The sequence below is a fragment of the Melospiza melodia genome, chromosome 3 (genome assembly GCF_035770615.1).
Source record: "Melospiza melodia melodia isolate bMelMel2 chromosome 3, bMelMel2.pri, whole genome shotgun sequence".
Taxonomy (NCBI): Eukaryota; Metazoa; Chordata; class Aves; order Passeriformes; family Passerellidae; genus Melospiza; species Melospiza melodia.
Genome location: NC_086196.1, coordinates 53528548 through 53543494, shown reverse-complemented (window position 1 = coordinate 53543494; position 14947 = coordinate 53528548). Strand labels below are relative to the sequence as shown.

At 36.4% G+C, this 14947-nt stretch overlaps 1 protein-coding gene across 13 annotated transcripts in view; it reads left to right on the top strand.

Annotated features, from left to right (window-relative positions):
- QKI (QKI, KH domain containing RNA binding) overlaps positions 1-14947 on the top strand; it is a 155126-nt gene that overhangs the window by 46362 nt on the left and 93817 nt on the right. The window lies entirely within an intron of this gene.

The following is a 14947-nucleotide window of genomic DNA, read 5'->3' as shown; positions in this document are numbered from 1 at the left end:
TTAACAATCTTTCAATTACTGTTTAAAGGGTTTTATGACCACTTAAAGGAGGGAACTACCAAACTGTTCTGTGGGCCTTTAAATAATTGCAAATGGGAATCTAATGATAACGGAGATTCCCATTTTAAAACCATGAAATTGTTAATTTGTCTATCTTTACAGCTTTCTCACTTACGTTGATAATTCTAAGCAATTTAAAATCCAATTATTTCCAAAATACGACAGTAATTAGATTAGTGTTTTTACATGAACAGAACATGTAGCATAAAAAAATCATTTTGAGGGATATTATTTTAGTTATTTGAAGTGGAATTGAAACTACCCAATTAAAATTCTCTTTTAACTTGTGGCATGAGGAGAAGGTTTAATGTTAAAACCAGTATTAAATGGAAAGGAAATGTTACTTTAGTTTATATTATAATGTACAGAAAGTATTGACAAAGCAGAGACAAAGCAAAAGCGTACTAAAAGAACAAATTGCTATTTCACTAACGATCTAAAGGTAATATTTATGCAAACAACTACACAATATATAAACACTAAAAATTAGTCCAGAAGTGGTGGGAGGGAAGCAAAACCCCTTTTGCTTGAGTGTGTTTGACGAGGCATGGCTTCTGTCTCTGGTAACTGATAAGGTCTGTGCTGTGTTGTTGTGTGTTCTTGTATCTTGTGTCTGCTGATCCAGCCCGCAGTGTTGTCAGCTCAGTGAGGAATGTCAGGAGGCTGGAGCAAAAGGGACGTTAAATGGTTGACACTGAGGGATGGCAGTAAATGAGATGGGAGCTAAATATATAGGTTTGTGACATTCTAGCAGCTGGCTAAAGTCGTGCTGTTTGTTGCTTGGGTATGCTAGCCTTAAAAAGGAAGAGAATGCATTGTAGCACCGAGAAGAAAAAAAACAGCTGGTGGCTTATCAGTCAGCCCTAATGACAGAGAAGGTTAAAGAGTTTGGAAGGACAAATCTTGGAAGAGTGCTTTTATTAGTAACATTAAGTTTTTCATTTGGTATGAGTAGTTTTATAAAACTACTCTAAAACTTGGCTTGTTCAGTGTAAAAAAGGCAGGAATGCTTCATTTGTTGTCCAAATAAAATTACTTTAAAAATTTACTTATTTACTTTTGGTCCAAGCAGCTTGCTAGGTGATTTTTACAGTGACTTACTTTTGATGTTTTCTTGCTCCATAATGGAACTCTTGGAAACAGTTTGATACTCGATTAAGTATCTCGGAGTTTAATGCTTAATTTAGAAGAAAAAAGGCATGTTTTTCTAATAGATGAAAGGATGAATGTCCTCAAAGGGTATAGACTCCATATATCTTAATTCCCATCTTTGCTAGAGAGATAGAAAAGTGCCATGTGATTTAAATATGATTTTATGTTAGAAGCACTTTCAAAACAAAAGTTAATTTTTGGAAAAATCTGTGTCTTAATTGCTTAAAAGCTTAATATTTGACATGTAACTTACTACTCCATCTAGTTGAGTGAAGGCTGTTTGAATGTAAGCTTGAAATAAGTACAGCACCTCAGTGGAATGCTTAGTCCTGCTTGATACTCTCTGCTGCTTCTTCGTGTCTGAGGCTTTTACACTTTCTTCTCAAGAACCTGTTTAGTTGTTGAACCCAGACTTGACTGTTACCACTGTCTTGCAGCTGACTCAGACAGAAGTGAAGAGCAAAACCTCATCTGTGGGTGCTCGGCAAGTGAAGTGTCGGTGAGGAAGCCTTTCAGTCCTTCTCTGTGCTCACGGGGAGTGTCTGTGGGTGCACCGACGCTGGCCTCAGCACGGCCCTGAAAGAGGCTGCGGGCTAAAGATGTGAAGCTGTAACACAGCTGAAAGCCTTCTCTTCTTGCTTTTTGTGTTCTTTATGCTGTGGCACACTCTGACAGGATGGGAAGAGATGCGAAAATTCCAGATCCCCTGCTCTTGGCGGGAATTGGTCTGTCCCCTTCCATAAAGTTTGTTTCGGTGTTTGTAGAAGCGAGGTGTGAGCGAGCAGCTTAGGGTCAGCGTTTACAAGACTGCAGCAGTGATCCTTGGGCCTCATTTCTCTGAAGAGCTGGTGTTCTTCCTATTACAGGAGCAGCTTCTGCTTGTTACAGTAGTACCAGCAGTGTGATTTTTCTATCATTTTGAGATAGTCTTGCATTAATTTATGTGTTCGTGTAGGTTTTTCTTCTCTTCAGTTCAGGTGGATTGTACGTAACAGGATGATGCACCAGATAAGGTTTTCAGGCCTTGAATTAAAGAGATTAGAGAGATTTGAGCTGCTTTGCTCAGGGAGTTTGATGTATTGTGGTTAGGCAGATTGACTTTTTTATGGACCTCTGTATAGAGAGATTTATGGCTGTGAAGCTGTATAGTAGTTTAAAAATCTTAGTATATTATGCCATTTCTGAACTCCTGATTCCCTTTTTTAATTAGCACAGCAGCTCTTTGTGGATCTTCATTTTAAATTCTGTAACTTGTTTAGGCCAATGCCAGTATTACCTATGTGTTACTTTATACAAGAAATATCAGAATAAATATCAGTAGAATTTAGCTAATCTAATAAACTTGCCTTTATTTCTTCTGTATGCAGTTTATTGATAGTATTAGCTTTTTTCCAAGTGATTATTTCATCCTGCACAGTAAAGAACAGAAGCAAACAGCTTTTTTAGAACTTTATGTTAGAGGTCAGTAATTTAGGAGTTATCTTAAATTGTCTCTGCCTTTCTAGCCTGTTGTCAGACTTCCACTGCTTCTTTTGAGAGGAATATATGGAGTGCAACATCTTCAGTGGTTTGAAATTTCTTGATTCTTTGATGATGTAGTGGAAAGTCTTCATCATTTTCACAAAAAAACATAGCTCTCCCTTTAGATTTGGATTGCTTTCTACCTTCCTTCTGAAGGTTCCATTATCTTAATGCCAAAACTGTACAGTGAAGGTGTCATTTTTCTGCAGGAAATGAAAGTAGATTTGTTACTCAATCCTTGGACAGTAAAGCTTCTTAGTATTCACTTAATTTTGAACTAAATGGTGAATTTCTTGGCACAAATGTTTACATCTTAGGTTAGTTTTTAGAAAATGAAATTGAAAAAAAGATTGATTAGATGTGGTAATTTGCCAAGTATAGAAGATTAGGATAGCTTTTTTTTTATTATGCTGTTAGATAGGTCAAAGAATTGCTGAAGAAATTGTTAGCTCTTTAGCAGCTAATCTTGGAAAACGGTGCCTTTGAGATTAGAGGTACTATGATTGTGCCAACACGGAAATTATTTTTTTCTTTTTGCACCTGTGATAACACATGTATACATTGTGTTTAAAATTGGAGTGGAATCTTCTGCCCAGAGGAGCTGAAAATACATTTTCCAGGAAGACTGTGTTAGTGGTTCAGTGTTGTTTCAATGGATGAAAATTAAGTTGGCATCCTAGATAACATTTTGTAGATACTGAGTATATACAGGAATTGCTACGTCCTCAATTCTTCTGACTGTATTTTGATGATGAGTTCTGACAGATACCTATTTCAAACAGTTGACAAAAGAAAACTATATCTTGGCTTCTCTGATTAGTTGTAATGCATTCAGCTAACTAGGTGTAGCTACTCAGATGGTTCTGTCACGTTAATGAGAATTTCAGTGGTAAAAATGAAGTTTATTTACATAAATATCTAGCTATCATTATATTTCATTAAAAGTTTTCAATACCTAACAGAAACAACACCAAGTATTTAATTTTAATTTACTCAGGCCTCCCTTTAAACTGCAAATTTAGAATTTGGAGAAAAAAGTTTTATCCTTCAGTGTATTGCTTTTGGTTTGTGTTTGTCTTTTAATCTGTGCTTTGATATTTCTTTGTTCTTTAATCAAGAAAGCTGTATTACCATTATTAAAATGACCTGGAAAGCTAGCCTGATTTTTATTTTATTTATTTCATTTTTTTATAGATCTGGTCTAATGTATTTACATGAGGTTTGTAAAGCTGTTTTTCAGTTAAACATGCTCTCAAAGCCTTCAGCAGAGGTTATTAGAGGTGAATGATGTGGATTTAAGGGATTTAGTAATTCATTCTAAATCCCAGCTATATTTTTAATGCTTTTTTTTGTTGTTGTTTGTTTTTTGTTTTTTTTTTTTTGGAAGGAGCATTTAAGCATTAGGGTGTGGTCTGCCGGGTAAAAAATGATATTTTATTGACATCACATGGATAATCTGGTTTGTGTAGGTTACAGCTGCAGTGATCAGAAAGATTCTGAGCTTTTGAATGATCGCTGTATCAGTGGCTGATATTCTGCTCAGTCAAGAGCAAATGCAAATAATCTGTAGTAATCTGTAATGGGCAGCTCTACCAGCTCTACCAACAAAGCTAACATTGCAGAATTACAGTATGTAAATTGTGGCACCCTTACAGGACCTGAAGGGACCCTACAAAGAGAGCTGTAAGAGGGTCTTTTAGGATGAGTCAAGGGGGAATAGATTTAAACTGAAAGAGGCTAGAATTAAATTAGATGTTGGGAAGAAATTCCCCACCCTTAGGGTGGTGAGGCAGTGGAACAGGTTGCCCAGGGAAGCTGTGGGTGCTCCATCCTTGGGAGTGTTCAAGGCCATGTTGGATGGAGCTCAGAGCAATCTGGTCTGGGGGAAGGTGTTCCTGCCCTTGGCAGGGGTTTGGAATTATAGGATCTTCAAGTTCCCTTCAAACCCTAACTGTTTTATGATTTTATAAAATGCAGTAAGTTGATATTTTTACTTTAGGATGGTTATATTGCTGTGGTGCTGGGGCTTTAATTGTATGGTGGTGCTTCATAAAAACAATTTAGCTTTTATTGCAGCGAGCAATATTTCTGTTCAAATTAATCACTCATTTAATATAACTTCAGGTTTTCGTCTGAAATTATATGGTGTGCTGTTTATTTTTGGCACATTCCAGAACACAACTGGTAGTAGTATTTCATTTATTAAATAACATTACAGTGCTGGAATAAAGGTACTAACAAAGAGAACTTTATAGTTGAATAGGGCCCAGGGTCACCCTTTGAAAATTTCATGAAAATTGTGATTTTAATAAATAAAATAACTACTTGAAATGTCAAAATCTTAAATGGAAACAAATCCTGATCTGTCATGTTTTAAATCCTAAAAGTTCTAATTTTCTAATTTTTGTACCATTTGTTTTTAATGTTACAGAGAGAATATCACCAGTAAGAAATAACAGAGGAGTAATTTTTAAGTAGACCAAAATTTTTATGATAATCCATTCTTTAAACTGTTAAACCTGCATTGCTGATGTCAAAGAAGAGCAGGCAGCAATTCTTAATCCTGTAGAGAGCACAAGGTGCCACTGTTTATCACTGGTTGTTTACTGTCTTCTTCATAAAGTTTTACTGGAAAACATAGATAAATTTCTATCAGCATTTCTTACTAAAGATCATGTGTGGGCAAGATCTGTGTGGGCAAGGTCTGTTTATGGCTGCCCAACAAACGCTAAACACCGAGCTCAGTTTTGTGAGCGGGCTTGCAGCATGTGTGTGTTCATTCAAGAGATTTTATTCAGTTCTGAACACAATGTGAACAATTCAGTGGTTGAATTTTGCTGATGGCACAGCTTTCTAGATGAGGTGAGTTAGAGGTTAAACAGCATTGAGGCAGACTGACTCATGCATGCCATGAAACAGAAATACCCCAGTACTTACAAGAGAGATTGAAGTTGTTCTCTCCTGCTCCACATAGTGCCTACTAAGTTTGATAAAGTTTCTGGAGATCTTTCTCCTTTCTGGACATCTCATAGAATCTGTACTGTTCTAATTGTTTTAAGAAGCTCTGCTTAAAAACCCAGTTAAACATAATGTAATTTAAAGGAATTTAACATGTTACCAAAATTACTCCTACACTAACTCTGTTATGTAATACTTAAATGTAGTTCTGGGAAAGAGTAATAGATACAGGTATTTGTATGCAGAGAACTCATTTCCTCTGTTACTAGCTGGATTTTTCATTGGAACCTCTGCAATGAGTAATAGGCAAAACCTTTGCACTAATGTGTTGTTTTCATTTTCCTCCAGATGCTGATACTTTTTGTATAGTATATCAGACTTCAAAACACTGAATGTTAACTTTGTTCTCCTGCTGCACAAATACTGTGTTTTAGTGATGTATTACAATTATGTTCATATCCTTTGTTTTTGCATTAATACATTTTACAGATATTTTTGAACTAGACCAGGCTGTTCTCACTCCCACAATAATTATCAGTTCTTTCCCATAACAAGACAAGTTACTATCTGGCTTTGATGTTGAAAAGTGATTATGATAACTGAATTAGAACAAAAAAAAAAAAAAAAAAAAAAAAAGCTCAAAATGCCCCCAACCCTATAATCTTTGTTAAAAATGTATGCAGTGTACTAAATAAATATGGAACCAGTCTGAGTGCATTAAATATGTACTGAAAATTATTCTTAGCCATTTAAATACAATAAGGAAAAGAGAAAAATATTTTCACTATCTCCTTTCTAAGATGTTGTTCTCCTCTTTGTGACCACTCAAATTTTAGGGAATTAGAACTGCATTAAATATTTTAGCTGTAGTGACCCTTTTATTTAATGTTGGGGATTAAATTGCTCACACTTGAAGTCAAGTCAGAGGTAGTTCAGCAGATGTGCTGGAAGTTTTGATTTTGTTTATCTAGCACAAAAGTACCTTATTGAAAATGTCACAGATCTAGTTTTCTGTCAATTGATACTCTGCATTTTGTTTTCCAGTACCTTAATGGTTTTATTTTTGTGTTTTAAGTGATGAAGAGATTATTTAATGGTAATTTGTATGTATAGTTATTTACAGCACAGCATTTCTAATTTACTACTTAGCTTCATCACTTAAATGCTTCAATAGTTCTCATTTAGCTTTGATTATAGTATTAGAATGGTATATATCAGATATGCACAGCAAATGTAAGTGGATATATTTGACATAACCAGATTATATGTGTCATATTCGCTACATGTGTACTTTGACCTTTACTTGGTTATTTTGCTTAGAAAATATTTAGGAGAGAATGTATCTCTTGCATTGTTTTCTGCAGCAACTCTTTTATTACCAGTAGTAGGTGGGTTTGGTAGAGACTTGAGGAAACAATTTCACATGTTGTCACTAGCAGTCTTAACAGCTATCTAAAGTTAGTCTGTATGTAAAAATTTACTTCTAAATGTGGTTACTATTGTCTGTGTTCACTGTGTTGACAATGATAATACCATCTGCAATGTCAGCCTCTTATTCCTTTAAAATCTCATCAGATAATGTTTTTCTTAACTATGTTACAAACTTGCCGAATTCGGCTGGAGGACATTAAATCCTCAAACGACATGTTAATGCAGTTAATGAAAGATTTCACAGTTTCAGCATTATTCTTGAAACATTAGAATTTTCCCTCTTGATTTCTGAAATGTATACAAGTGGCTGTTTATGTGACCTTAGCCTTCTTTGGTTTTGGTTAATGTATAATGTGGTCACTGAGTATGGGATGCACTTGTATTTATTTGATAGTAGTTCTTACTGCTGCAACAAAAACTGTGTAGCTGTTTTCTGTTGAGATAAGTGTGATGTTGAATCACTGAAAATACTTAACCTCAGATATATTTCATGACTTTTTTTGTCATCATGGAAAAGGAAACTTTCTGTTCTGTTAATCCCAACCTACCAAAAAAATGTAGTGGTATCATCATCTTTTGAATGAGGGGAGATAGTGGCAACAGTTTCAAGTATTTAAAGAATTTTGACTGAAAGTAGGAGGTGGGAGCTAAGCTATAAATGTTACCTGAAAGGTTACGTATTTAGTCCATAACTGCTCTTTTACTGGCAGATTGCATGTGTGCAGGTGTAAATGCTAGTTCTCTAAACAGTATGTACGTTTGTACATGTACAGAAATACACATCACTAAAACTGTGCTTGTAAAAATAGCCTAACGAACCGAACATCCCCCCTTCTTTACTCCCTAAAAAGATACCCCAAAACAACAAAAAACCCAAAGCGCAACAACCAAATGCCAATTTTTTGACAAAGTTGTCATTGTGGAAATGGTTATATGGTCACAATGTACTAATGGAATAAACACTGGAAAATGTTATTGCTAGAAAGCCTATGCTATGTAAGATAGGGTAAATTATCCATTTGTCATTTCTTTTTTTCCTATAAAATGTTTCAGATTACTTTCTCAGAAATTCATTCTCAAAGATACCTATTTATAATTTTATTCTACAAGCTTTGTTTTCTTTATTAAATACTAAACTGCCTAACTGAAAGTATACAATCTTACAGTTTAATGCTGTATTTTGTTTTCTAAAATCTCAAGTGGTTTTATAGTTGTTTCAAGTTAGAGGCTTATAAAAAATCAAATCAGCCATATGTATCTGATTTATATTTTTATGATTATCTAAGACTAGGCTGAGACCAATGCAAGATTTTCTAAGAAATGCAGAAAAATAACTGTATTGCCAGTTTCATGAAACAATAGTTCTTTAAAAAGATGTCAATGAAAAAAAAGAAACCTAAATTTGCTAATTTTAGTGGTCAGTAAAAGCTTTATTGGATTCAGTGTCCATTCTTGTATTTGTTTTGTCAGCATAATGCTGGTTTTTATCTTCTGCTGTAGTGTTTCCAGTTTGTTTGCATATAAATGTTACAATTAAATGCATTAGCTGATTTTCTTCATAAAGAACACACATGAAAATGCATACTTGAATTTAATTGTATTATTAAGAAATTTATTAATCCTTGGAGTAATGTTAATCTTGCTCACAAAGAGTACTCACATTAAATAAACACCATTGTGAGTGCCATACTCATTCATCATGCTTTGTTTTGAATGCCTTCATTGTCTTGCAGTTCCTTTGTGTCTCTTCATTACTCCATTTCCATGGTTGGCATTGTAGCCTGTGACTCTGTCAGATTAAGCTATCTCCTAAATGGTCTTGGAGTATGACTACTGCAATCTGAAGACATAGGGAGTTTCTTCTGAAGTGGCTAAACTGACTGCCAGCATTGCTGCTTAAGATAAAATTGCCAGATGTTCCCCATTATAACATCCCGTTTTCAGTTGCTTCTCAACCATGACATATTCTAACCACTGAACCACACAAAGTCCTGGTCTTCAGATGCTTTTTATTTCGTGTGGAAAATCATACGACAGTGAAATGAGCAGGAAATGCTGCTCTCCATGTCTTCAAAAAGCAAACTAACCACCAGGACACTTTACACCAAATTTTTGGGATTCTTTAGTTTGCTTAATGTACCAGTATATGCAATCTGAAAACTGATTTGACCATGGAGAAGCCTGAATATAAGGTGTAGTTTTCTCTCTTGATGAAAATCCACTTTCAGCTGGCAGTTATGTCTAACATTTAACTAGACTGTAAAACAAAACTAGGAAAAATATGGGTAAGGGTAGGCAAGGCTGCTCGTGAATGGATTGAGAAGCCTGAAGTTTTGACCTGTTAGGATTTAAAAAAAGAGGAAATTATATATAAAGGTAGTCTCAAAATGGAGACCTTGTTTCCATATATGACATGACTGTGCTGAAGCTGCTTTCTGCAGGAGGTTAAGAATTAAATGACATCGTCAAGAGTGGACAGTTATGGTTACCATTACTCAGTTGTAGTAATTACAGTGGGTTTTTTTAAGGGGAATAATAAAATGTGTTTTTTGTAAGCTGGAGATCAGAAAGTGAAACCAAATGCTGGATTACCAGAAGCACAGATAGATTGCTCAGCTTTTGTCATGGATCACTAGTAAAGAAAGGGCTCCTTTTTTGTGTGTTTATAATATTTCTCTGAATTTCGCAGTTTATTTTATCTTAAAGTGTGCTTAAAGTCAGCATGAAGGGGAGAGCATCTTTGGTTTTGTTGTAAAGAGGAACTACTGAGCTTTTCTTGAGACTTTGCTTAAAATAATGTTTAGTCCGGGGACAAAAAGTACTCAAATACACAAATTGTACCTAAGAACATAAAAGCTTTTGAAAACTTTTCTTAATTTCCTTAAGTTAAAATAGACTTGAAGAATAGCTTGTTTTTGGCTTTTTTCCAGTGATAAGTAACTGACTCTGCAAAATCAATGTTTAGTAAGTCACTGGAACATTTGCTAATAAGATTGTAGAATAAATGAGTTTTTAATTGAGTTAAATAATTGTTTGATCAAATGCATATGTTTATGTTCTTTCTTGCTAGATTTGGATATTTCAATCAAATTGGATTCTTTCAAATTCATTTCCCTTAATGAAGTAAAGAATTTTTTTCGTAAGTTAAATTAGTTCTTGCCACATCTTATTCATATTTCAAAGGAAAACACAAAATACAAAAGTCACAATAGAAGTATGAAATTTAGTACTTGTCTGCCTCAAGTTCCACAGATTTTAACATGCATGGAAAGATCCTTAAACACTGCATTTCCTATACTGTAAAAACCAGACACACTTCTTTGTAGTCTCTTATTAAGCAGCTCTGAGTCTTTGGCATGGTTCATTCTTACTTTTTTTTACTACTTTTGTGCTGGGCATGGGGACTGGTGAGGACTATAAAAGTACCTGGTCTGCTTAGGAAATAGCTGTTCTATGTGTAGGCAATAGAAGATGTTTTTATCAGGGGGTTTCTTATACAGTGGACTTGTTAGGTAGGTCACCACATGGAAATTTTGTTGACTCTTGGGAGCAGTGGTTGCTGCAGAATGATCATTAATATTCCAGAGTAAGTAGAAACATTAGGATTTGGAGCATCTTTTTTTTCCCCAGTACATTTGTATCTGCTTAAACCCTTGGAGTAACAAAGATCCTCATGTGCAGTCTCCCAAGATATGCTGTCTCTTTTCTCTTTTCTTTAAGGATGTGTGTTTGGGACATCATCTCAAACAAAGACAACATCCAGTAGTGTTTTGTACATGCTGAAAACTTCAAATGTGAAAAGTTAGCAAAGTAAGGGAGTGTGAGGGTGATGATGCAGAGAAACAGGAAGAGGGAGAGCAACAAGGGTGTAACTGGTTGGAACTTCAGCGCCTGAGCTCCACTAAACACTTGTAATTCTTGGCTTTTAGGATGTTCTTGTGTTTGTGTGTCATCATCTTCTGGAGGTTGTTTATTTAGTTCTTATTTTGAGTTGAGGAAGATTTGAGCACATGAAAATAAAACTCAGGAAAACGATTGTAAAAAAAAACACTAGTGAAAAACTTTTCATAGAAAAATATTTTGAGCGTAGAGAGATTTTAATTATTGTGGAAGGAGAGACTGACTCCAATTGATTGCTTTTTCTGTGTTGTTGATGTGGAAGCAGTTAATCTTAGCTTAAGCCACTTCTGCTTAATTTTTAACATAATCTCATTTTCAACATGTGTGAAGTTAGATGCATTCCAAGTAGTGCAGCCTTAAATTGGTCAAATTGATTTCTGAATTCTCTAGGGGTGAGGTGAATCCTATAGTGCTCAAATGAAAAGTGAGAAACACTCGAGGAAATCAAGGGGAAATATTCTTAGCTTTGTCTCTGTACAAATGTTAGAACAAACAGTATTCCTGAGCACAGGTGTGTTATTTATAGATAAACACAATGCAGTGATGAGTGTGTGTGGGTGACAATATGAGACAAAGGGCACAAGAAATAGAGTTAGATGTTAAGAATGGTCTTCCGAATTTGTCAGATGTCTTGTTCTGGTAGTTCTGTTTGATAGTCTAGCTGGCCTGACAGGTAAGAGAAGCAGTAGCTGCAGATACAACTGGACTCTGACAAAAGTGTCTAACTTGAGGGCTCACTCTGTTCCTGAGTTGTGATCTTGCTGGTCACAGCTTCCAACAAAAGAGTCTGAATTATGTTTTTCTATGAGTTCTGAACTTGGACTTTTAATATGGTTGTCTGAGAAACTGAATACTGACAGTGATACATTAGTACAAAAGGTAGGGGATCATTTGTGAAAGCAATACTTGGCTTAATCTATGATAATTGATTACTGATGACTGATTAAGACTGCACCTCAGGTGGGGTCCTGCAGCATGCTCCTTCATCTTGTATCTCTTAACACACAGAAGAAAATTTGGTCTGTAGGATAGAAAGTATGCTTAGAAAGAAATTAGGTCATTAACCAAATGCTTTTAAAGTCAGTTTTGAATTTTAATTCTGTTTTGAAATTACTGTGTGTCATGGTTTGACCCGGAAACAGGATTTCTGGGATGCTGTGGATGGGGCCAATGAGTGCTCAGATTTGAATATTGCCATCTGGCCCAACCACTGGGCATTGGATCCACCTCTGAGAACACAGGGTAAAAGCAGGGCTCTCCCCCTGGCAGTCCCTCTTTGGATTTCCGGCGGGCAGGAGTTGGGTCTCTCCCCCGGCCCAGTTGCTGGCTGGGCGGGGGGAGGGGAAAAGCCATGCGGCCCGGCCCGGGAGAGGTCGGCCTGGCCCCGCCAAAGGTGGAAGGAAGAAGTAAAGAAATGCCGGGAAGCAATGGGCAGCCTGTTCCCCCCCCCTTGGAGACAGACAGAGAGAGAGAGCGCAGCCTGCGTTTGTGGCCATTATCTGGAAATTCAGTAAACATGTGCTGGCAGCAGGCAGCCCGGCTGAGGAGATGGGGGGGGTGTGCAGCCAGGAGTCCAGCTGCTTGGAGGAGTTTTAACCCTTCTTGGACAATGAAAGCCTTACGGAACATTAACCCTTCCTAGACGAGTGATGAAGGTCTGGACCAGAGAGAGAGAGAGTGAGAGATGTTGAAAGAATGGAGAAGATGGAGTGGCATGTTATGCTGGACTCTTTTGTGTAGCCATGGACAGAGCCATGTTTCCGTGTGATACAGAGACTGAGTCCAGGGGGAGAAATGTCTCATAGCCAAAGAAGATTCAGTGTGGGGACCCCTCGGCCCCAGGGGTTATATAAAATATGGGGGGGACAGATGTCCCAAAGGTGGGAAGGTGAGATACTGTGCTTTTCTGGAACTGGACAAAGCATCCTTAAAAAGACAACCCTGGAAGCAGCCCTGATCCCTGTTCGGTGGTGAGAGCACCGGAACAAGGACGGAAAAGGCCACCACGACACATGGAAGGACTCCCTCTCCTCTTGAGGAATTGAAAGTTGAGCATTCTAAAGGGTGGTGCTGGACCCAGAACTGGTGATTTTGGAAGATGTATTGGGAATTTAGGGGGGAGGAGGAGGAGAGTGTTTTTGTGAGGTTTTCATTTTCCTTGTGTTTTCTTTTTCTTTTGTGTGTAGTTTAGTAATTGTTTTTGTAGTTTAGTTAATAAACTTTTCTTTTTTTCAAGTGAGAGCCTGCTTTGTTTATTCCTGGTCAAAATCTCACAGCAGACACCAGAGAAGGTGTATTTTCATGGGGGCATTTGGCCTTGTGCCAGTGTCAAACCCTGACACTGTGCCTGAAGTCAACAACATGAAATTCATTGCACAAATGTAGAGCAGTTGTGGAGGGGAATAGAAGTTTCATATGAATATAAAACTAGGGGACAAAATCAAGGCTGAGATAATGGAGAAGAGTATTTGGGGACAGTGAATGTTAAAACAAACATAGGAACTGAATTTTTGAGGGAGGGAAAGAAACAACCTGGGATATGTTTATAAGAATGCAGGTAATAAGATCTAATTGTTCTGAGTAACTTAACATTGTTGAGATTTCAGTAGAAGTACTACCTTGTCTAGGCATCCTGCTTTTAGATATGATCAAATTCTAGGGCCCAGGAGAGGCAGTGGGAACAGGCAGCTGTTTGGAAGGAGCAGCCATACAAAAAGACTCCCAAGTGTTAATATGTTGTCATGGTTTGGGCCATCCGAGCACCCATTGGTTTGACCACAGCATCCCGGAATTCCCACTTCTTCCTAGTCAAACCGCCACATTTGTACAGTTTGGAAGGAAAAGGTTGCATACTTCAATAAACGTGCAAACTTCAGGGTACTACAGATTCCTCCTTTTTTTTTTCTTTGTATCCTGAATAGTTTTATTTAATCTTTTTTATCCAAAGTATGTTGTTATTTGATTTTTCTTTTACTCATAATCCAAATTAATGAAACATTAAAGATTACTGTTTTTCTTGGGAGATGGAGAATATAGCAATAGTCAGCTTTTGTGGTTGTTGAAGTATTGATTTCAAATCAGCTTTGCAATATTATTTTAGCATTATGAGTGGAATGGCACAGATATCTAAAGTTTTAGTGTGCAGAAGTGTGGATGCAGAGAAAAGCAAGATACTGTTCATGTAAAACAATGGTACAATTTTCATATTAAAAACAAAATGTGTAACATGTAAGATTTTAATAATATTTCACAGCTGAACTTTACTGTAGCTAGTTCATTGCTTTATCAAAGCTTAGTGAATGTTTCTTTAATTTCTTATGATTCACAGTTTCTGTGTGTGTTCACAAGTTCCTTTCGTCTTCACTACACACCCCCTCACCTCCCTGTGGTTGATTCAGACTTCATAATATGTCTTTGTTTTCTGAGCTTGCAATACTAAATAACTTTGGGAGTATATATTCCCAGAATAGTTTAGCTGCTGTGAAACACTGTTAATTTTCTTAAAGAACTTTAATTTCCTTGCATTCATAATTTCTGCTTACTCTTAAATCATTTCTGGTCTTTGCAGTTTCATAAGGATTTCAAATACATTGAGTTTTAGTACTCAAGCCCAGTTTTAATTAGCTGAGGAAATGAAAGCCAACAACTTCTTCACAATTCCATTGAATAACTTTGTTTACCAGGATCTAAAATATCCAGAGCAGAACGTTACAGCAGAGTTTCTGTTCTTTTAATTTCTTCTTTGAATTTAATGTTCAGTCTGAAACTTCTTAGTTTATCTGTCATTTGAGCTGGTGCTTCATCTTGGCACTGCAGTTGTTGCAGAATACTGCTCTGTGTTCTCAATGCTACCATTACTTAGTGCTTTTTTTTATTTATGTCATAAATAAATTATTTCAGAATGTGAGGTTGAAAATAATGAAAG